Source organism: Bos indicus, chromosome 2 (genome assembly GCF_029378745.1).
Source record: "Bos indicus isolate NIAB-ARS_2022 breed Sahiwal x Tharparkar chromosome 2, NIAB-ARS_B.indTharparkar_mat_pri_1.0, whole genome shotgun sequence".
Lineage (NCBI taxonomy): Eukaryota > Metazoa > Chordata > Mammalia > Artiodactyla > Bovidae > Bos > Bos indicus.
Genome location: NC_091761.1, coordinates 9,330,186 through 9,354,378, shown reverse-complemented (window position 1 = coordinate 9,354,378; position 24,193 = coordinate 9,330,186).

The following is a 24,193-nucleotide window of genomic DNA, read 5'->3' as shown; positions in this document are numbered from 1 at the left end:
GTTGGCTTAAAGCTCAACATTCAGAAAACGAAGATCATGGCATCCGGTCCCACCACTTCATGGGAAATAGATGGGGAATCAGTGGAACCAGTGTCAGACTTTATTTTTCTGGGCTCCAAAATCACTGCAGATGGTGACTGCAGCCATAAAATGAAAAGACGCTTACTCCTTGGAAGGAAAGTTATGACCAACCTAGATAGCATGTTCAAAAGCAGAGACATTACTTTGCCAACAAAGGTTCGTCTAGTCAAGGCTATGGTTTTTCCTGTGGTCATGTATGGATGTGAGAGTTGGACTGTGAAGAAGGCTGAGCACCAAAGAATTGATGCTTTTGAACTGTGGTGTTGGAGAGTCCCTTGGACTGCAAGGAGATCCAACCAGTCCATTCTGAAGGAGATCAGCCCTGGGATTTCTTTGGAAGGAATAATGCTAAAGCTGGAACTCCAGTACTTTGGCCACCTCATGCGAAGAGTTGACTCACTGGAAAAGACTCTGATGCTGGGAGGGATTGTGGGCAGGAGGAGAAGGAGACAACAGAGGATGAGATGGTTGGATGGCATCACTGACTCGATGGACATGAGTCTGAGTGAACTCCGGGAGTTGGTGATGGACAGGGAGGCCTGGCATGCTGTGATTCATGGGGTCTCAAAGAGTCGGACATGACTGAGCGACTGATCTGATCTGATTTGTTATTCATGTATCTTTTTTTTTTTTTTTGGTTTTAATTTTATTTTATTTTTAAACTTTACATAATTGTATTAGTTTTGCCAAACATCAAAATGAATCCACCACAGGTATACATGTGTTCCCCATCCTGAACCCTCCTCCCTCCTCCCTCCCCATACCATCCCTCTGGGTCGTCCCAGTGCACCAGCCCCAAGCATCCAGTATCGTGCATCGAACCTGGACTGGCAACTCGTTTCTTACATGATATTTTACATGTTACAATGTCATTCTCCCAAATCTTCCCACCCTCTCCCTCTCATGTATCTTTTTTTGGTGAAATGTCTTTTAAGAGTTTTTCCATTTAAAAATAACCCCCCTAAAATTATTTGACTTTTTATTATTAAGTTATAGTAATTCCAGATATATTTTGAATAAATTCATTTGCCAGATATCTATGCTACACATGTTTTCTTCCAGTCTGTGACTGGCTTTTTAATTTTCTTAACAGTTTTATTTTCTTATGAATGGAAATTTTTAAAATTTTTATAAGGTCCAATTTATCTTTTTCCCAACAATTTTGCTTATGTTCTCTTTAAAAAGTTTTTCAGTATTACAGGTTTGCAAAAATAAGTCTATATATTTTCTTTAAAAATCTTCATAGTTTTAGCTTTTATATTAGATATATACAGAGTGAAGTAAGCCAGAAAGAAAAACACCAGTACAGTATAATAACGCATATATATGGAATTTAGAAAGATTGTAACAATAACCCTGTGTAAGAGACAGCAAAAGAGACACTGATGTATAGAACAGTCTTATGGACTCTGTTGCAGAGGGAGAGGGTGGGAAGATTTGGGAGAATGGCATTGAAACATGTATAATATCATGTATGAAACAAGTTGCCAGTCCAGGTTCGATGCACGATACTGGATGCTTGGGGCTAGTGCACTGGGACGACCCAGAGGGATGGTATGGGGAGGGAGGAGGGAGGAGGATTCAGGATGGGGAACACATGTATACCTGTGGTGGATTCATTTTGATATTTGGCAAAACTAATACAATTTGTAAAGTTTAAAAATAAAATAAAAATTAAAAAAAAAGAAAAAAATAGATATATACCATATCAAATTAATTTTGTGTATGGTATAATGTAGGGGTCAAACCTATTAGAAATAGACTTAAAAGTAGACAAGGAATGTCTGAAGAAATCCAAGGATGTAATGTAACCTGTAAGCTCTAAGAATAACCATAAGGTAGCAATGTAAGTTATTCTTCACATTGACTGGCTTCTTTTATAACAGAAAATTCAGTATGATCTTGTTAAAGATAAAGATTTGTTTCTTAGCTGCTGCTGCATAATAAGGCATTAAGCAATGAAAGGAGAGTATTACCTTCCTCCTGCCAACCAACAGTGCAATGGTAGATTGATATCTCTGGAGAATAGCATGGTGGGAGCAGCAGCATCTTAAGGGAGATCAGTAGTCTCATAGCTGTTGAAACAAGAGATAATGGTTCATGTCATGTCTTAAGACTGGAACAAATGTGGTCGAATGGCTCCTATTCTTTTTTGCTTTTTAACTGGAGGCTAATTGCTTTACAATATTGTGTTGGTACAACAATGTGAATCAGTTTTAAATATACATATATCCCCTCTTGAGCCTCCCTTCCAGTCCCCTGTGACCTCTCTAGGTTTCATCATAGAGCACTGAGCTGAGTTCCCTGTGCTATTAATATATATTTGTCTCCCACTAGCTATCTATTTTACACTTGATGCCATTGATATGTCAACGCTTCTCTCTCAACGTGTCCCATCCTCTACTTCCTCTGCTGTGCCACATGTCCATTCTCTACATCTGCATCTCTATTCCTGCCCTGCAAATAGGTTCATTGTACCATTTTTCTAGATTCCATACATAAGTGTGATATGTTCTTCTCCTTCTGCCTTACTTCACTCTGTATAACTGGCTCTAGGTTCATTCACCTCACTATAACTGATTCAAATTCATTCCTTTTTATGGCGAGTCATATTCCATTGTATATATGTACCACAGCTGCTTTATCCATTCACCTGTCGATGGACATCTAGGTTGCTTCCAAGTCCTGACTATTGTAAATAGTTCTGCTATGAATATTGGGGTACATGTGTCTTTTTGAATTATGGTTTTCACATCCTCAGTAGTGGGATTGCTGGCTCATATGGTAGTTTTATTCCTAGCTTTTAAAGAAATCTCCATGCTATTCTCCATAACGGCTGTATCAATTTATATTTCCCCAGACAGTGCAGGAGGGTTCCCTTTTCTCCACATCCTCTCCAGCATCTATTGTTTGTAGTGTTTGTTTGTTTTTTTTTTTTTGATGATGGCCATTCTGACTAGTGTGAAGTGATATCTCACTGTAGCTTTGATTTCTTTTCTCTAATAATGAGGGATGTTGAACATCTTTTCATGCATTTGTTGGTCATCTGTATGTCTTCTTTGGAAAATGTCTCTTTAGGTGTTCCTAAATGTCTGTTTAGGTGTTCCTTTGGCTTCTATTCTTAAGTACAAGGGGAAAGGATATTCAAAACCTCTAGAAACATTTAGGAGATATTATAAAGAATTAATTTTTATATTTAGATTGTGGGTACTCCAAGTTGTTGTAGTTTGAATTTTAGTGGAATGTGGCCTTATGTTTTTACTCTCTAGCCAATAAGGCCTGAAGATCCCTTTCTACATATACTAAGAAATATATAGAAATTTACATATATAGTCATATGTGTGACTGAAGTAGAAGTTTATCTTCATTTAATATTAACATTTGGGAAAAATGTAATGAGGATAATTTCTGGTATCTTAAATAAAAGCAAACTGATTATGAGTGGCACCAAATCCAACTGGAGAACTTCAAAAAGTGTCTGTTTGTTCAACAAATCAAGCTTCAAGGGAAAAAAGAGAGACAAAATTATGAGGTGGAATAAAATTGTATAAATGAATAGGACTTGTTATGATGTAGAAGTACAGGGAGAGAGATGGGTCAAAAATGACTGAGTTTTCAGCTTTGAGAAGCTCTATGGATAGAGAGATTCCATTTACAGTGAGGGGAAACTGGAGGAAACACAGACTTGACATAATTTCAGTTATTGAGAGTGAAAAACCTGTGAAAAATCCTATGACTGGATAGTGCCCAATCATGCATTAAAATCTATGGCATATTATAGCAAATTTTCAATACATGTTTGTTGAATTAACATCCATTGCTGCTGTTGCTAAGTGGCTTCAGTCGTGTCCGACTCTTTGCGACCCCATAGGCTGCAGCCCACCAGGCTCCGCCGTCCCTGGGATTCTTCAGGCAAGAATACTGGAGTGGGTTGCCATTTCCTTCTCCAATGCATGAAAGTCAAAAGTGAAAGTCAAGTCACTCAGTTGTGTCTGACTCCTAGTGACCCCATGGACTGCAGCCTACCAGGCTCCTCCGTCCATGGGATTTTCCAGGCAAGAGTACTGGAGTGGGGTGCCATCGCCTTCTCCGTAACATACACTGGGTATACCCGTTTAAAAATTGGATACATGAAACTGGAATGCCAGAGGCAAATTTTGGATATATTATAGAATACATGATTATTGGAAAAATGAAACAGCCCCCACAGAAAATGTAGCTTTTAAAGGGAAGGACAGCTCTTGAAGAGTCTCATTTAAACAATGAATAGAAGAAGATATCACGGAAAGGAGCCTGAAAAGAAGTGAGATAAGGTGCACTAAAACTAGGAGAGGGTGTTAAGATGAAATGAAAATTTAAAAAGTCTTTCAAAAAGAGGGCATGCTTAATATCATCTCAGGTCTTTAATATTCAATAATGACCAAGTGAATGCTGACTGGCTTTCAGGTTACAGAGTTTATTCATGACCCAAATGAGGGTATTTTCAGAAGAATAGTGAAGGCAGAAATCAGATTAAGTTTGAAGATTCAGTCAGAGATGGAATTCATGGAGAGAGCATCTGAGCATAACCCATTAAAGAAACTTGAAAAGGAGAAAGAAAAAAAGATAGAGGGTAATAGCAGGAGATTTTCAGGCTGGGGTTTAAGTCCTAGATTTTCCAATTATTTTTTATGTTATTTCTAATACATTACCAAATATTTACATAAGGAAAAATTTAAGACTTTGCAATTTGCAAAAAAGATTACTGAATATCTTTCACAGGAATGCTTGAGCTCTGGAAATTACCTGATCCTGTACGGATATGTACGTTTGTCACTGACTAGCCAGCGATGGCACCCCACTCCAGTATTCTTGCCTGGAAAATCCCATGGACAGAGGAGCCTGGTGGGCTGCCGTCCATGGGGTCACTAGGAGTCGGACACGACTGAGCGACTTCACTTTTACTTTTCCCTTTCATGCGTTGGAGAAGGAAATGGCACCCACTCCAGTATTCTTGCCTGGAGAATCCCAGGGACAGAGGGGCTTGGTGGGCTGCCATCTATGGGGTTGCACAGAGTCAGACATGACTGAAGTGACTTAGCAGCAGCACCAGTCTATTTTATAGCTCTCTTAACAATAAAAGTTTACTTGTAGAACACTGACAGTAATGCAAATAATTCTTACTTACAAACATGCAAGTAAATTCAGTCTAGTAGAGAGCCAAGCTTTTCCTCTTCCCTATTGTCAAAAAACTCACTTTTCAACCCATCTCAAGATGCATTTCATCATTCCTCCACTCCCTATAAATTTGTGGGGATTTGGACTTCTGTCTTATCCTTTCACTTAATTTATGAGTTAAATAAACATCGATACATGCTTATTTTATATTGGTATGAGAATCATGGTTTTAACACTTTTGAAAAATGATTATCATTTTTTATAAGTTTCAGGTTGCCAATCTGGGCAATGAGTTGTTAAGAGATTTAACTAAGATATGCTAAGATACTCCAAATTAAAAACACTCTCTGACCCTGAAAAGAAATGCAAAGTGGTGTCGGGAAAGCAGTGTTGGGCTAGGTGAGGTAGTTTATTCTTAAATAATGTGAGAGGGAAAGTTAATTTATCAGGATCTGATGGATGATGGGAAGGGAAGGAAGCTGGAGCATTGGGCAGATATTGAAATTGGATAGGACAATTCCTCTCTTGTGAATAGAGAATGGAGGGAAGGATGATGTAGGTACAGGTGTGCTTACAGATTTGGTGGCCAGAAGGTGAGGGGGTTGCTATCTGATGTGGCTAATTTCTGAGAAGGAAAAAGTGATGAGGTTGGTAGTTTGAGGACAGTGAGAAAGTTGAAATGATCATAGTATAGAGACAGGGGTCATGCTGGCTAAACAAATGTAACAAATATAACAGGATCACCAGACTGGGCTTAGGGCTCAAGGGGGTGCTGATCATACGGCAGTTTTATTGATACCACATGGTTTAGTCATTTATTGACATCAAGTTTGGTTACAGGCATGGTGAAAGCATCATGAAGTTTTGACAGGTGAATATTATGTAAGGGGACAAAGAGATTTAGAAACTGAACTGAAGTAGATAAATTGAAATGAGGACTCATGAAATATAAACTGTGTAGGGAAGAATTTGGCCACCCAATGCGCAGAACTGACTCATTTGAAAAGACCCTGATGCTGGGAATGATTGAAGGCAGGAGGAGAAGGGGATGACAGAGGATGAGATGGTTGGATGGCATCACTGACTCAATGGACATGAGTTTGAATAAGCTCTGGGAGTTGGTGATGGACAGGGAGGCCTGGTGTACTGCAGTTCATGGGGTTGCAGAGTCAGACACGACTGAGCGACTGAACTGAACTGAACTGAGGGAAGAATTGGCTTCTTCCCTTTAGTGTTTTCTTTAAGCTTCAGTGACTTAAAGAATAAAGAGAAAGGTGAAATCAGTATTTTCATAGGTTACAGAATTTCTTACATACTCTCAACAGCGTATTTTTTCCTTAAAGTGTTAATTTATTTATTTTGCTGTAGTTTTTACTTCTTCACCTGCAATGTTAAACATTTTACACATGCTCTTAGTTTTTCTGTCTCTCTGTTCAACTTTTTTCTTTCTATTTCTCTAATTGAATACCTATACATATAAATACATGCATATATGTATATTCAGTAACACACATAAATATACAATATGTGCATTAAATAAAACTGAATTAGGGTAATATTATTTTGTAATCATACATCATGAACATTTTCCATGTCATTTTTCATGAGATCATTTTTAAATAGCTGCATAATATTCTCCAAAAAATTATCATAATGATTGACCAGTACCTTTCTAAATGAATGTTTTCCCCACTTTTTATTATCATTTGTAACATTGCAAAGAAAATTGCATATAAATCTTTGTACAAAATTTCAGGTATTTCTTTTTTTTTTTTTTTCTAATTTTATTTTATTTTTAAACTTTACATAATTGTATTAGTTTTGCCAAATATCAAAATGAATCCACCACAGGTATTTCTTAAGGAATGCTTTAGTGGCTAAGATGAGCTGGTGTTAATCTTTATGATTCTTAATAAGGAAAAGTATGCAATAAAAAGCTAAACACTTCAGTATAATAATGTGTGTGAGTTAAGAAGGGAAACTAAGAAAATGAGACAAACTTCTGTTTGGGATTGGTTCATGTTACAGCTGTGTATCATAACTCTTCATGCTGAGGAATGATACAATTTCTTTCATTGTGTATTGAACATATAATACAGTATTTAAGATCTATAAAATGGAATAGTTCCTATGGTGCTATGCAAGTATAACCCTTGATGACATCGGCATATTGTTAACTAATTTTACTCTGTATATAAATAAACTTAATTGTGTGCTTTTAAAATAATGTTTTGAAAATTTTAAATTATAAATATATACTTAATGTTAAAACTCAAGTACAAATTATATTACTGTGGGGAAGCTTTCCTCCTGTAGATTCAGCTTTATTTTTTTCTTGTCATTTATTCTTATCCATGTGATATTCAGCTTTTAAAATCTTGCTGAATTACTTATTTGCTATTACTTGCCTTGTTCTCTTTGTCTTTATAAGTTGATGATGCAAAAAAAAAATCCTTTATGTCTCTTTAATGGGATTTTGGAAGGAGTAGACATGTTCTTCTCTCATTTTAAAAATTATTGTGTCTCTTTTCTCCATTTCTTTTACTTCTTCGAGAAAAGAGTAACTGTAAGATTTAGCTTCCAACACTCTTTTTCAGTTTCTTTGCTTACTTGTGGGCAGGAATCCCTCAGAAGAAATGGAGTAGCCATCATGGTCATCAAAAGAGTCCAAAATGCAGTACTTGGGAGTCCAAAATGCAGTACTTGGATGCAATCTCAAAAACAACAGAATGATCTCTGTTCGTTTCCAAGGCAAACCATTCAATATCACAGTAATCCAAGTCTATGCCCCAACCAGTAACGCTGAAGAAGCTGAAGTTGAACGGTTCTATGAAGACCTACAAGACCTTTTAGAACTAACACCCAAAAAAGATGTCCTTTTCATTATAAGGGACTGGAATGCAAAAGTAGGAAGTCAAGAAACACCTGGAGTAACAGGCAAATTTGGCCTTGGAATATGGAATGAGGCAGGGCAAAGACTAATAGAGTTTTGCCAAGAAAATGCACTGGTCATAACAAACACCCTCTTCCAATAACACAAGAGAAGACTCTATACATGGACATCACCAGATGGTCAACACTGAAATCAGATTGATTATATTCTTTGCAGCCAAAGATGGAGAAGCTTTATACAGTCATCAAAAACAAGACCAGGAGCTGACTGTGGCTCAGACCACGAACTCCTTATTGACAAATTCAGACCTAAATTGAAGAAAGTAGGGAAAACCACGATGCCATTCAGGTATGACCTAAATCAAATTCCTTACGATTATACAGTGGAAGTGAGAAATAGATTTAAGGGCCTAGATCTGATAGATAGAGTGCCTGATAAACTATGGACGGAGGTTCATGACACTGTACAGGAGACAGGAATCAAGACCATCCCCATGGAAAAGAAATGCAAAAAAGCAAAATGGCTGTCTGGGGAGGCCTTACAAATAGCTGTGAAAAGAAGAGAAGCGAAAAGCAAAGGAGAAAAGGAAAGATATAAACATCTGAATGCAGAGTTCCAAAGAATAGCAAGAAGAGATAAGAAAGCTTTCTTCAGCGATCAATGCAAAGAAATAGAGGAAAACAACAGAATGGGAAAGACTAGAGATCTCTTCAAGAAAATCAGAGATACCAAAGGAACATTTCATGAAAAGATGGGCTCGATAAAGGACAGAAATGATATGGACCTAACAGAAGCAGAAGATATTAAGAAGAGATGGCAAGAATACACAGAAGAACTGTACAAAAAAGATCTTCACGACCCAGATAATCACGATGGTGTGATCACTCACCTAGAGCCAGACATCCTGGAATGTGAAGTCAAGTGGGCCTTAGAAAGCATCACTACGAACAAAGCTAGTGGAGGTGATGGAATTCCAGTTGAGCTATTCCAAATCCTGAAAGATGATGCTGTGAAAGTGCTGTACTCAATATGCCAACAAATTTGGAAAACTCAGCAGAGACCACAGGACTGGAAAAGATCAGTTTTCATTCCAATCCCAAAGAAAGGCAATGTCAAAGAATGCTCAAACTACCACACAATTGCACTCATCTCACATGCTAGTAAAGTAATGCTCAAAATTCTCCAAGCCAGGAGTCAGCAATACGTCAACCGTGAACTTCCTGATGTTTAAGCTGGTTTTAGAAAAGGCAGAGGAACCAGAGATCAAATTGCCAACATCCTCTGGATCATCAAAAAAGCAAGAGAGTTCCAGAAAAACATTTATTTCTGCTTTACTGACTATGCGAAAGCCTTTGACTGTGTGGATCACAATAAACTGTGGAAAATTCTGAAAGAGATGGGAATACCAGACCACCTGACCTGCCTCTTGAGAAATGTGTATGCAGGTCAGGAAGCAACAGTTAGAACTGGACATGGGACAACAGACTGGTTCCAAATAGGAAAAGGAGTACGTCAAGGCTGTATATTGTCACCCTGCTTATTTAACTTATATGCAGAGTACATCACGAGAAACGCTGGACTGGAAGAAACACAAGCTGGAATCAAGATTGCTGGGAGAAATATCAATAGCCTCAGATATGCAGATGACACCACCCTTATGGCAGAAAGTGAAGAGGAACTAAAAAGCCTCTTGATAAAAGTGAAAGTGGAGAGTGAAAAAGTTGGCTTAAAGCTCAACATTCAGAAAACGAAGATCATGGCATCCGGTCCCATCACTTCATGGGAAATAGATGGGGAAACAGTGGAAACAGTGTCAGACTTTATTTTTCTGGGCTCCACAATCACTGCAGATGGTGACTGCAGCCATGAAATTAAAAGATGCTTACTCCTTGGAAGGAAAGTTATGACCAACCTAGATAGCATATTCAAAAGCAAAGACATTACTTTTCCAACAAAGGTTTGTCTAATCAAGGCCATGGTTTTTCCTGTGGTCATGTATGGATGTGAGAGTTGGACTGTGAAGAAAGCTGAGCACTGAAGAATTGATGCTTTTGAACTGTGGTGTTGGAGAAGACTCTTGAGAGTCCCTGGGACTGAAAGGAGATCCAGCCAGTCCATTCTGAAGGAGATCAGCCCTGGGATTTCTTTGGAAGGAATGATGCTAAAGCTGAAACTCCAGTACTTTGGCCACCTCATGCGAAGAGTTGACTCATTGGAAAAGACTCTGATGCTGGGAGGGATTGGGTGCAAGAGGAGAAGGGGACGACAGAAGATGAGATGGTTGGATGGCATCACTGACTCAATGGACGTGAGTCTGGGTGAACTCCAGGAGTTGGTGATGGACAGGGAGGCCTGGCGTGCTTCGATTCATGGGGTCGCAAAGAGTCTGACACGACTGAGTGACTGATCTGATCTGACCTGATCTCATTGCTTACTTGGGTGGTTTTGTGAGCTGGTTCCATGGTTACATCGTGGAATCTGCATACATCAGTACTATAGTTTTACACTGTATTCATCCTATTTCCTATTTAGTCTGTTTACTTTTAGAATTCAGAAATCATAACTTTGGTTCTAGAAAGTCATTTTCTTCCATAAGGTAATTAATTTCCTCAAGACTTCACAGTACTATTTATTTAAAGTCCTATTTTCTTCCTTCCTCCCTCTCATTCTCCCCTTGCCACCCCACTCCCATCTTCTAATATGTGCAATAGGAGCCATCTGTTGAAGGAAGAGCCTGCTGCTTAGGATCTAAAACAGAAAGCTGTTTTTATTCCTTGCTAATAATGAGGGAGCTGTGCTTGTAGTACACAGTCTCGTTGAACAAAGCATAGAGGCGTGTGAACTGATGTGAAGCTGTTATTAATCACTTGGATCAATGGTTGCTTGTTTTTATGACCAAAGGACGGTCAGTCTTTTTCTAAGAGAACAGAAACCGTTCATTCTTACTTTTGTCAGTGTGTATTTCTTCCGTACCCATATAGGCCATATTGGTGGACAGGCAGGTAGTGAAAAATAGAGTAGGCTGGCAAACGAAAGCATATCTGTGGAGGCAAGGGCCAGATCATCTTAGTTCTTAATTTTTTTTGGTGTATGTGATGGGAAGCAATCCTTTCCTCAACTTTTCAACTATTCCTGACACAATAATGTCATTTAAAAACTATAGCTACAGTGATTTTCTTATGTATTTTCATTTTGTGAGTCTTTCCCCCAAATAGTTAAATGCTTTTCCAAAACATGATCTTAAATGATTGTGTATTTAAATAAAATATTTATTTGAATGTTGCTTTGTAACCATGGGTCTGAGAAGAGTTGTACCAGTATATCAACATTATTTATTAATAACATTGAGACTGGTGGTTTGTATCTGGTCTTAGTGAGATCACTATGAGTGTCTGCTATTATGGCTGGTTGTATAGCAAGTATGTGCTTACATGGTCAGCAAAGTATACGGAACCTGGGATGAGTCACCCACTGGGCTCCCTAGTTTGGGAGTGTTCCACATATATTACTGGTGTTACCTGATGTGAGAGTAAAAAGACATCTGCTGTGGCCTTTCGGAGGAAGAACAATTGGAGCCCCTGCCTGGATACCCTGTTCTGAGGTAGCCTTTGGCTGTGGTGCATATCCTTGCTTTATGCTGCTGTTATATTGTGTTCTTTCTTGTATATTTGAAAGCATTGCCATTTGGTGTCCTGTGAGTCTTCTTTAGCAATCAGCTCTTCTTTAACTGCCCCTGTACACTTGAAGGTCAGGTCATGTTCTACCTCAAATATGCTTATACTCAAGAAAGGCTTTAACAAAGAGTTTATTAGGTTCAGCAGAAGAATAATCTCAGAAGTTCATGGCAACTTAATAAAAAAAAAAATCACCTATATCTGTAAAGGGTGGGTACAAAATCTTTGCAGGGAAAGAACGAAATAAACTTGTTTATTGCTGATATTTTTACCCTTATGCAGAGACATTTTTGGAGAAGGAAATGGTAACCCACTCCGGTATTCTTGCCTAGAGAGTCTTGTGGACGGAGCAGCTTGGTGGACTGCCGTCTATGGGGTCGCAGAGAATCAGACACGACTATAGTGACTTAGCAGCAGCAGCAGAGACATTTTGCATCTCAAAATGTCCAAAGGTATGGTGTTAGGTTTTTGCCACAGCAATCAGAGCAGAAAAAGAAATAAAAGGAATCCAAATTGGAAAAGAAGAAATAAAACTCTCACTGTTTACAGATGACATGATCCTCTACATAGAAAACTGTAAAGACTACCACCAGAAAATTACTAGAGCTAATCAATGAATATAGTAAAGTTGCAGGATATAAAATCAACACAGAGAAATCCCTTGCATTCCTATACACTAATAATGAGAAAATAGAGAAATTAAGGAAACAATTCCATTCACCATTGCAACGAAAAGAATAAAATCTTAGGACTATATCTACCTAAAGAAACAAAAGACCTATATTTAGAAAACTATAAAATACTGATGAAAGAAATCAAAGAGGACACTAATAGATGGAGAAATGTACTGTGTTCATGGATTGGAAGAATCAATATAGTGAAAATGAGTATACTACCCAAAGCAATCTATAGATTCAATGCAATCCCTATCAAGCTACCAACAGTATTCTTCACAGAGCTAGAACAAATAATTTTACAATTTGTATGGAAATACAAAAAACCTCGAATAGCCAAAGCAATCTTGAGAAAGAAGAATGGAACTAGAGGAATCAACCTGCCTGACTTCAGCTCTACTACAAAGCCACAGTCATCAAGACAGCATGGTACTGGCACAGAGTCAGAAATATAGATCAATGGAACAAAATAGAAAGCCCAGAGATAAATCCACGCACCTATGGACACCTTATCTTTGACAAAGGAGACAAGAATATACAATGGAGAAAAGGCAATCTCTTTAAAAAGTGGTGCTAGGAAAACTGGTCCACTACTTGTAAAAGAATGAAACTAGAACACTTTCTAACACCATACTACTACTACTAAGTCGCTTCAGTCATGTCTGACTCTGTGTGACCCCGTAGACGGCAGCCCACTAGGCTCCCCCGTCCCTGGGATTCTCCAGGCAAGAAAACTGGAGTGGGTTGCCATTTCCTTCTCCAATGCATGAAAGTGAGAAGTGAAAGTGAAATCGCTCAGTTGTGTCCAACTCTTAGTGACCCCATGGACGGCAGCCCACCAGGCTCCTCCATCCATGGGGTTTTCCACGCAAGACTACTGGACTGGGGTGCCATTGACCTCTCCATTCTAACACCATACACAAAAATAAACTCAAAATGGATTAAAGATTTAAATGTAAGACCAGAAACTATAAAACTCCTAGAGGAGAACATAGGTAAAACACTCTCCAACATAAACACAGCAGGGTCCTCTATGACCCACCTCCCAGAATATTGGAAATAAAAGCAAAAATAAACAAACGGGACCTAAGTAAAATTAAAAGCTTCTGAACAACAAAGGAAACTCTAAGCAAAGTGAAAAGACAGCCTTCAAAATGGGAGAAAATAATAGCAAATGAAGCAAATGACAAAGAATTAATCTCAAAAATATACAAGCAGCTCCTGCAGCCGAATTTCAGAAAAATAAATGACCCAATCAAAAAAGGAGCCAAAGAACTAAACAGGCATTTCTCCAAAGAAGACATACAGATGGCTAACAAACACATGAAAAGATGCTCAACATCACTCATTATCAGAGAAATGCAAATCAAAACCACTATGAGGTACCGTTTCACACCAGTCAGAATGGCTGCGATCCAAAAGTCTATAAGCAATAAATGTTGGAGAGGGTGTGGAGAAAAGGGAACCCTCTTACACTGTTGGTCGGAATGCAAACTAGTACAGCCACTATGGAGAAGAGTGTGGAGATTCCTTAAAACCTGGAAATAGAACTGCCATATGACCCAGCAATCCCACTGCTGGGCATACACACCAAGGAAACCAGAATTGAAAGAGACACGTGTACCCCAATGTTCATCGCAGCACTATTTATAATAGCCTGGACATGAAAGCAACCTAGATGTCCATCAGCAGGTGAATGGATAAGAAAGCAGTGGTACATATACACAATGGAATATTACTCAGCTATTAAAAAGAATACATTTGAATCAGTTCTAATGAGGTGGATGAAACTGGAACCTATTATACAGAGTGAAGTAAGCCAGAAAGAAAAACACCAATACAGTATACTAATGCATATGTAGTATATGGCTTCCCTGGTGGCTCAGAGGATAAAGCATCTGCCTGTAATACAGGAGACCCGGGTTCGATCCCTGGGTTGGGAAGATCCCCTGGAGAAGGAAATGGCAACCCACTCCAGTATTCTTGCCTGGAGAATACCATGGACAGAGGAGCCTGGCGGGCTACAGTCCACGGGGTCGCAGAGTCGGACATGACTGAGAGATTTCACACACACACACACAACATATATATATGGAATTTAGAAAGTTGGTAACTATAACCCTGTATATGAGACAGCAAAAGAGACACAGATATATAGAACAGTCTTTTGGACTCTGGGAGAGGGCGAGCGTGGGATGATTTGGGAGAATAGCATTGAAACATGTATAATATCATATATGAAACGAATCAACAGTCCAGGTTTGATTCATGATACAGGATGCTTGTGGCTGGTGCACTGGGATGACCCAGAGGGATGGTATGGAGAGGGAGCTGGGAGAGGGATTCAGGATGGGGAATACATGTACACCCGTGGTGGATTCATGTTGATGTATGGCAAAACCAATACAATATTGTAATTAGTCTCCAATTAAAATAAATAAATTTATATTAAAGTGGGTTTCCAGAAACAAACAAAAAATTATATTTCAATTAAGCTTTGGATGCGTATGGTGGTCATGGAGATGTGCCATTAAGATCTCCTATGTGAGAAACTTCCATGGGAGAATAATTGACTGACACTTTTGAGCTACCACTCCTGTGAATCTGAGACCAAGCTGTCCCCAGACTGCTTCAAGGCAATAACTGAGCATGGCAGGGTATTAGTGACAACCCATTTCTGCCTGATGGAGGATTCCTCTAATATCCATAGGATATGCCAATATCTGATCAAATTTGGGCCACGATACAAATCTTAATAGAATGGATAAATTAGTAACATTAAAGCACAATTTGTTGACCTCATTACAGAAACTTTAAAATTAATACTAGACTTAGAGAAAGTTCAGAAAATAGATAATAAAAACATTCTACCAAAGTGACAAAAATATCTAAAACTTAAAAATTAAGAAAAATCATGTATTATTATCAACTAAATTAAGCTAGTTAGAAAGATTGAAGTTTGTCTCTCTCCCCAAATCATAGCATCATAAACAAGAAAAAATGAAAATGAATCATTCAATTGAAGAGTATTTTAGAAGACAAAAAAATAAGGAGAACAGAAAGAGAGAACCATTAAAGATAAATGGAGAAATTAGAAGGAAAAAAGACAAATAATAAATATAATCAAGAGCTGTATATTTGAAAAACAAAAAAATAGATGAATCGTTAACCTAACAAAAGCAACTTAAAAAGAGATTCAATGACTAGAAATGGTGACTCCATATGAGTGTTTCTCATGTTTCTTCTACCCTGAAGGTTAATATATCTGCTCCTTCAGAACATCTGGAGACGGCTAGCAGCTGGACTGCATGTGAGCTTTGGGCCATGGGAGAGGTCTGAAAGGCAGAGCCAGCCTAAAGCTTGGGCTAAGACCAACATGGATCCCAAAGCAAAAATTGTTAGATCTAATCAATGAATTCAGTAAAATGGCATATACACATACATACATACAATGTAATACTGTTCAGTCATAAAAAATAGAAAATCTTGCTATTTTTAACAACATGGATGGAACTCGAGGGCTTTAGGCCAAGTGAAATAAATTGGACAGAGACAAACAAATGCTGTATGATATTGCTTGTACATGGAATCTCTGTTGGGGTCTTGGGCCCAATTCCAATGTGTGTGTGTGTGTGGTTCCCACACTACCAACAAGGAATTCTTACATACCAGTAAGGTGTCTAAGAATTCAACTGGATTCTGGAGGTAGCATTAGATCCCACAGGTTAAAGGTTCACTTCTTCAAGACTACTCCACTTTCCCCCATCCAAAGTCACCTCATTCACATAACAAGACATCTTTGTTGCTCTCATCACTTAGGAAATCCCAAGGGTTTTAAGAGCCAAATCCCAGAAACAAGGTTAAAGACCAAATACTAAATATATATTTCCTACTATAAATAACAATATTGTAGAATCTTAAAAAAACAAACTTAGAGAAAAAAGTGATCAGATTTGTGATTGCCAGAGGCAGGAGGTGAGGGGTGGGGAAAATAGTTCATGAAAGTGGTCAAAAACACAAACTTACAGATATAAGATAAGTACTGAGGATGGAATGTACAGCAGGGTGACAGTAGTTAACACTGCTGTATAGTATATTTGAAAATTGCTTAGAGAATAAATTCTAAAAGTCCACATCACAAGGAAATTTTTTTGGTGTATGACTATGAGGTGATGCATGTCAATTTACTGTGGCAATCATTTTGCAATATATATATGTTGAGTAGTTGTACTTAATGCCTTAAACTTGAATGGTATTATATGTCAATGATATCTCAATAAAACTGGGGAAAAAAGAATTTGAGACTATAAAAATATTCGGACTGTGCATCATCCATATAAATCATGTGAAGCAACCTGCCAAGAAAATAGCTTTAATTAAAAAACAAATGAATCAAAACATCTTCCTATCAAGGTTGAAGGGGATGAGTAGAGGAAACAAGCATTAGATAATGAACTTAAAAGTGTATATATGCATAAAGTTACACTGAATGTTATGTATTGGGAATGAATAATATAAGGTCAGGGCTTCTCCAGTGGCTCAGATGGTAAACAATCTGCCTGCACTGCAGGAGACCTGGGTTCAATCCCTGTGCTGGGAAAATCCCCTGGAGAAGGAATGGCAACCCACTCCAGTATTCTTGTCTGGAGAATTCCATGGACAGAGGAGACTGGCTGGCTACAGTCCATGGGGTGGCAAAGAGTCAGACATAACACACACAATACGCAGTCAAATAATGATCCTTAAAATGGAGGGGACAGTTGCAAGGAATACTATAATATTACAGAAAAAATAGTTTAGAAAGTTTTCTAAGGGTTTCATCTCATTGAGGTGTAGCAAGTAGGAAGTTATAGAGAAAAGAGAGTTTGTTAGTGGAGAAAATAGTTTTTTTTTTTTTTTTTTTTGCTTTCAAGTAGTAGTACAAAAATATGCTTCTAATTATGTTGCTAGGAGAAAGAAATGAGAGGAACTGATAAAAGTGTAGCAATCTATTTAAATTGCATTTAAAAAGAACAAAACAAAATGAAATTAGATAAGTAACAAAATGAAATAATTAGATAAATCAGCAAAATTAAGGAAAAGGAAAACATGAATACAATAAAAAAGCAGGAAACAAAGTTTGATGGAATGAATAAAATACATACATTAGTCACTATGCTATATATGAATGAATCGAGTTCACTCACTGAAATATAGATTGGCTCAAAAAACAAAACTGACATATGACATTTCAAAGGAAAAAATAAGTGGTAAGAGCAAGGGCAGAGAGATGATAGGCATACATAAGACAAGTAAATTAAGAATGACTTGATGGATATAAGAAAGGGTATAATTTATTATAACAGCAAAAATAAGGCTAAAGATGGACATTATACCATAATGAAAGATGTAGTTTATGATAAATGTAACAATAAAGCTAGAAAACCCTTAAATAGTAGCTAAAGACAAAAATCAATATATTTAGGGATACGATGATAAGTTAGAAGAATTTTATTTCAGTCTTTTTGAGAATTGGACATGACTAGTAGACAAAAATTAGAAAGGAAATTAATTAAATTATCTTTAAAACTTGACTTAGTGATTATATAAGATCCTTATATCCCTAGATATTATGACTTTTTTCATTTTTTCTGTCAATTGGTTAAAATTAATCATATATTGTCTACAAAAGTGCATTTTAAAGTGTGGAAAGTCTTACTAAGCAATTTTCTGATCATATTCACATAAAGTTAGAAATAAAGCATCATTGAAATATTAACTACCTGAAAATTAATAATTACTTTGTTAAATAATCCTTTGATAAGAAAGGAAATTAACTGAGGAATTATAAATGATCTAGTAAACAAGGAAGAAAAAAAACAATGCTTCCTACTCAAGCCTACCAAAGAAACTCACTTTTATTAGAAGCACACACACACACACACATCCACAGAAGAATAGAAGGAAGCTGTCAATGAAGGTAAAAGTAGAAGTTAATGAAATAAAAGACAAGGATAATAATAAATTGATTCAGAAATTTGTACTTAGAAGACATTAATATAGTAGACAAATCTCTTGGAAATTTGAAAAGAAAGAAACAGAAAAGGTGCATAGTCACAGTTATTAAAGGAATCTTGAGATGGTAAAATATATAAATCTATGGGAACTAATTTTAAAAGTATGAAATTGTTTACTAGCAAGATATAAATTAACAAAGGAATAAAGTGAAAATCTTGAATAAATCAATTAATGCTGACATGATTTAAAGATTGCTTAATTTACCACTGGAAATGGAATAAGGACCAGATGGTTCTATTAACTCTAAAGAAATAAAGAATTTCAACATTATTTAAACTATTTATAAGCACAGAAAAATCTGGAAATTAATTTATTTATGCTGTCAACGAAGTTTCAAACACTCCTATGTTAAATGTGTGAATTGTAGTTACACACACACAAAAAGAAAAACTACTGATCAAATGCCATTGAGTACAGAGGCAGAAAGTTTCAATAATGTATTTATAAATAGCTCCAGCAGTGTGAGATGAGTGCAATTGTGGGGTAGTTTGAACATTTTTTGGCTTTGCCTTTCTTTGGGATTGGAATGAAAACTGACCTTTCCCATTCTGTGGCCACAGCTGAGTTTTCCAAATTTGCTGGTATATTGAGTGCAGCACTTTCATAGCATCATCTTTTAAGACTTGAAATAGCTCAACTGGAATTCCATAACCTCCACTAGTAGTGATGCTGTGCTAGCAAAGTAGTGCTCAAAATTCTCTAAGCTGCTGCTAAGTCACTTCAGTCGTGTCCAACTCTGTGTGACCCCGTAGACGGCAGCCCACCAGGCTCCCCCGTCCCTGGGATTCTCCAGGCAAGACCACTGGAGTGGATTGCCATTGCCTTCTCTAAGCTAGGCTTCAACAATATGTGCACCGAGAACTTCCAGATGCTCAAGCTGGATTTAGAAGAGGCAGAGGAACCAGAGATCAAATTGCTAACATCTGCTGGATCATAGAAAAAGCAAGAGAGTTCCAGAAAAACATCTACTTCTGTTTCATTGACTACGCTAAAGCCTTTGACTGTGTGGATCAAAACAAACTGTGGAAAATTCTTAAAGACATGGGAATACCAGACCACCTGACCTGCCTCCTGACAAATCTGTATGCAGGTCAAGAAACAATAGTTAGAACCGGACATGGAACAATGGACTGGTTCCAAATTGGGAAAGGAGCACATCAAGGATGTATTTTGCCACCTTGCTTATTTAACTGATATGCAGAGTACATCATTTGAAATGCTGGGCTGGATGAAGCACAAGCTGGAATCAAGATTGCTGGGAGAAATGTCAATAACCTCAGATATGTAGATGACACCACCCTTATGGCAGAAAGTGAAGAAGAACTAGAGCCTCTTGATGAAAGAGGAAAGTGAAAAAGCTGGCTTAAAATTCAACACTCAAACACCAAAATCATGGCATCTGGTCCCATCACTTCATGGGAAATCGATGGAGAAACAATGGAAACAGTGACAGACTTTATTTTCCTGGGCTCCAAAATCACTACAAATGGTGACTGCAGCCATGAAATTAAAAGATGCTCATTCCTTGGAAGAAAGGCTATGACCAACCTAGACAGCATATTAAAAAGCAGGGACATTACTTTATCAACAAATCTCCATCTAGTCAAAACTGTGGTTTTTCCAGTAGTCATGTATGGATGTGAGAGTTGGACTATAAAGAAAGCTGAGCACTGAAGAATTGATGCTTTTGAACTGTGGTATTGGAGAAGACTCTCCAGAGTTCCTAGGACTGCAAGATCAAACCAGTCCATCCCAAAGGAAATCAGTCCTGAATATTCATTGGAAGGACTAATGCTGAAGCTAAAGTTCCAACTTTGGCCACCTGATGTAAAGAGGTGAGTCATTAGAAAAGACCCTGATTTGGGGAAAGATTGAAGGCAGGAAGAGAAGGGGATGACAGAAGATGAGATGGTTGGATGGCATCACTGACTCGATGGACATGAGTTTGAGCACATTTTGGGAGCTGATGATAGACAGGGAAGCCTGGTGTGCTACAGCCCATGGGGTCGCATACAACTGAGTGACTGAACTGAAGCTAACTAGAACTGTACCTGCAAATGTATAATGAATAGTTATTGAGGCCAGTAAGGGCATTTCAATATGAGGAAGTTATCAAGGAGAATAAGAGGGGTAGTGGGAAAAAACTAGAAGCAAAGTTAGTTTCCATTGAATGAGGAATGTTTTAAAAATAAAGTTGTAACTAACTAATCATATATAGTGATTTAAAAAATCGAGTTAAACAGCTAAATATTTATGTATAATTATATGGACATGGTGAACATTACAGATATATATGAGATTGTTAATTTGGGTCCTTGCCTTTGTGAAGGACCATGTGAGGGCCACGTGAAGGTGGGGAAGGGGAAAGGCTGCCCTGGGTGAAAGAGTGTAAGAGGGGCAGGCAGTAATGGCAAGTAAAATGAAAATGAAGAGATGGTACTCCAAAGCTTCACATGCAGTATATCATTTCAGTTATTCATGTAAAATTATATACATAAAATACAAATATTTGTTGTTCAATTGCTAAGTCGTGTCTGCCTCTTTGTGACCCTATAGACTACAGCATTCCAGGCTCCTCTATCCTCCATTATCTTCCAGAGTTTGCTCAAGATCATGTCCAGTGAGTCAATAATGCTACCTAATTATCTCATCCTCTGCCATCCTCTTCTCCTTTTCCTTTCAGTCTTTCTCCATTTCAGGGTCTTTTCCAATGAGTCACTCTTTGCATCAGGTGGCTAAAGTTTCAGCTTTAGCAATAGTCCTTTCAATGAATATTCAGGATTGATTTCCTTTAGGACTGACTGGTCTGATCTCCTTGCAGTCTAAGGGTTTCTCAAGAGTCCTTTCCAGCACCACAGTTTGAAAGCAAAATTAAAAATACACTATAGCATTAAAAATAAATAACAATCGAAATGAAGAAAAATGAAAGGAAAAATGCCTCTGAAAGACAATGGTTATATAGTTATAGATATTGAAAAAATGAAAAGAATTATAATAAATTTGAGAAGTCTTCCAGTCAGGAGACAGAACCAGTGTTATTCTAACAGAGAACATTTAATATAAAGAACTGTAAATCAGGCATTAGAGTCCTGGAATCAAAAACAGGTCATTGAAGTATCATAGAGGTATTAAACACAGGAAACAATTATCACCCTGAGGGTGGAGAGACAAAGGGAAAATCTGATGTTGGTAAAATGTAGAAGCTTGAAGAAGGAAAACCCATCATGGAAGATCCAGAAATCTGAGCTGGGGTGCTAGCAGACCAGTGTTGGTACGTGTCAAGGGGTACACCAAGACTGGTTTGGGAGATTTGGGAAAATGCAAACTGGAGCCAACTGTTATTGCTATGGCTTAAATCAAACAAACAAACAAAAACCAACCTACTGCTATAGTGGTACTGATAGGAGCAGGAAGAAAAAGAAAAACAGGGACATTTTTCCATTGTTTTCTCCAGCTTTCTAGTTTCCCTCCAGGAAACTCTCCTTGTTGGCACAGCCTTAAAGGGAGCTGTCCGGCACAGGGGAAATGGGTTTGATATATCCCATGTCATGTTGCAAAGAATAGAACAGTAAGTTTTAAGCTGTCGGACACCAGGAGATTTATGTCAATACATATGGAAGTTGAGATGGAAGACATGATTTTTTTTTTGAAAAGTATAAATTACAAAAGGACCTCAGAAGTGGAATAAGAACTTAACAAGGTTAAGTGACATTAAGAAATTGAGTAAGTGCTTAAAGACTAACAGTTTGACACAAAACACACACACACACACACAAACCAAAAGAAAACACAGCTAACAGTTTGACACAACACACACACACACACACACACACACAGACAAAACACAGCTCAGATGGTAAAGCATTTGCCTGCAATGCAGGAGACCTGGGTTCAATCCCTGGGTGGGGAAGATCCCCTGGAGAAGGAAATGGCAACCCACCCCAGTATTCTTGCCTAGAGAATCCCGTGGACAGAGGAGCCTGGCGGGTCACAGTCCATGGGGTCACAGAGTCTGACACGACTGAGTGACAAAAGACGCAAAACACACACATCTACAAAGTCAGGAACTCTATTAAACCTTCTAAGCATATAAAAATCTGATGCTCTTTAAGTTACTCCAAAGCATAAATGGAAGAGGAAATTCTTCCCTGTTCCCTGTTTCCCTTCCTTCCATAGTGTAGCCCTAGGCACTGGTTCTGATGTTCAGATCCAGCCATACCATCTCCTCCTCACAGCCCTCTGTGGCTCCCTATTGCCCTCAGGAGAGTTTCAGCTCGTCAGCGTGTGATTCAGGACCTGCACACTTCCTCCAAGTTACCCTCATGTTCCAGCCATGAAATTACTTGCCAAAACACACAAGACCTTTCCCATTTTTGATCTTTGAGCAAAATGTTTTCCTTGCCCCAAAGACCACCCTTTCTTCAAGCACCAGTTACAATGCCCTCACCTCCCCCAAAGTCTTACCTTGCCAAGCAGAGCCTGGCTCCTTCCATGGATTCCTCCAACCCAGGTCCTGTCCTGTACTCCACAAAGCTCTGCCTCACTATTCCTCAACCCTTCCTCAACCTCCTTCAGGATCCCAGCAAATAACATACGGCTGGGCAGTGAGGGGGTCAGAGTGAATCAGTAACGTCCTGCATTGTGACCGCCTATGTTTATCATCCAACTCAAAGGGGTCTTGGATCAAACCAGTTTGTAGAAAATGTGAATTGTCTAGATTCTAGCCGCAGCTCCACTAGGTACTCATCAAAATATTTGGTCAGCTGCATTCCAACATCTGCTCTTCCTCTGTTGTTACTAGATACATTTATATTGATAAGTAAAGTAAGATTTCTATTCTCTTTTCTTTGCTAAGATACTACTACTATAAACTTGTATTAATAATGGGTTATGCATACCTAGGCTGGATTGATTAACTATCAAGCATGCAGCAGTTCTAAATTCTGGCTGCACATTAGCTTCATGTGTGGAATTTTAGAAAATGCTGAACTCCAGTGTGTGTACAAGACCAGTTAAATCAGAAGCTCTAGGGGTGAGGCTCAGGCCTCAGTATCTGCAGTAAATGCCTGTGAAGCCAAGGTTGCAGCTACTAAGTATAATCTTACCGTAGGAGGATTTTCAACTTTAGAAGTTTAGTGACTATCAGCCAAAGATCAGCAATTGAGCTAGAAATAAATATTTTTAATAGTAGTCACTTAATATTTTAACAATTTTAAATTATTTTCTTAATGCAGGATCTGTTAATAGCTTGAAACTTAACTGAACCAAACACAGATGTCACAATCGGTATTTTGTGAAGGGAATATTTTAGTATTGAAATGAAACTTTGTTTCCAAATTTTGAGTTAAGTTTATAAGATATCAGTTCAGTCCCTCAGTCAGGTCGGATTCTTTGCTACCCCATGGACCGCAGCACACCAGGCCTCTCTGTCCATCACCAACTCCTGGAGTTTACTCAAAATCGTGTCTGTTGAGTCGGTGATGCCCTCCAGCCATTTCATCCTCTGTCATCCCCTTCTCCTCCCACCTTCAATCTTTCCCCAAATCAGGGTCTTTTCTAATGACTCAGCTCTTTGCATCAGGTGGTCAAAGTATTGGAGTTTCAATTTCAGCATCAGTCCTTCCAATAAATATTCAGGACTGATTTCCTTTAGGATG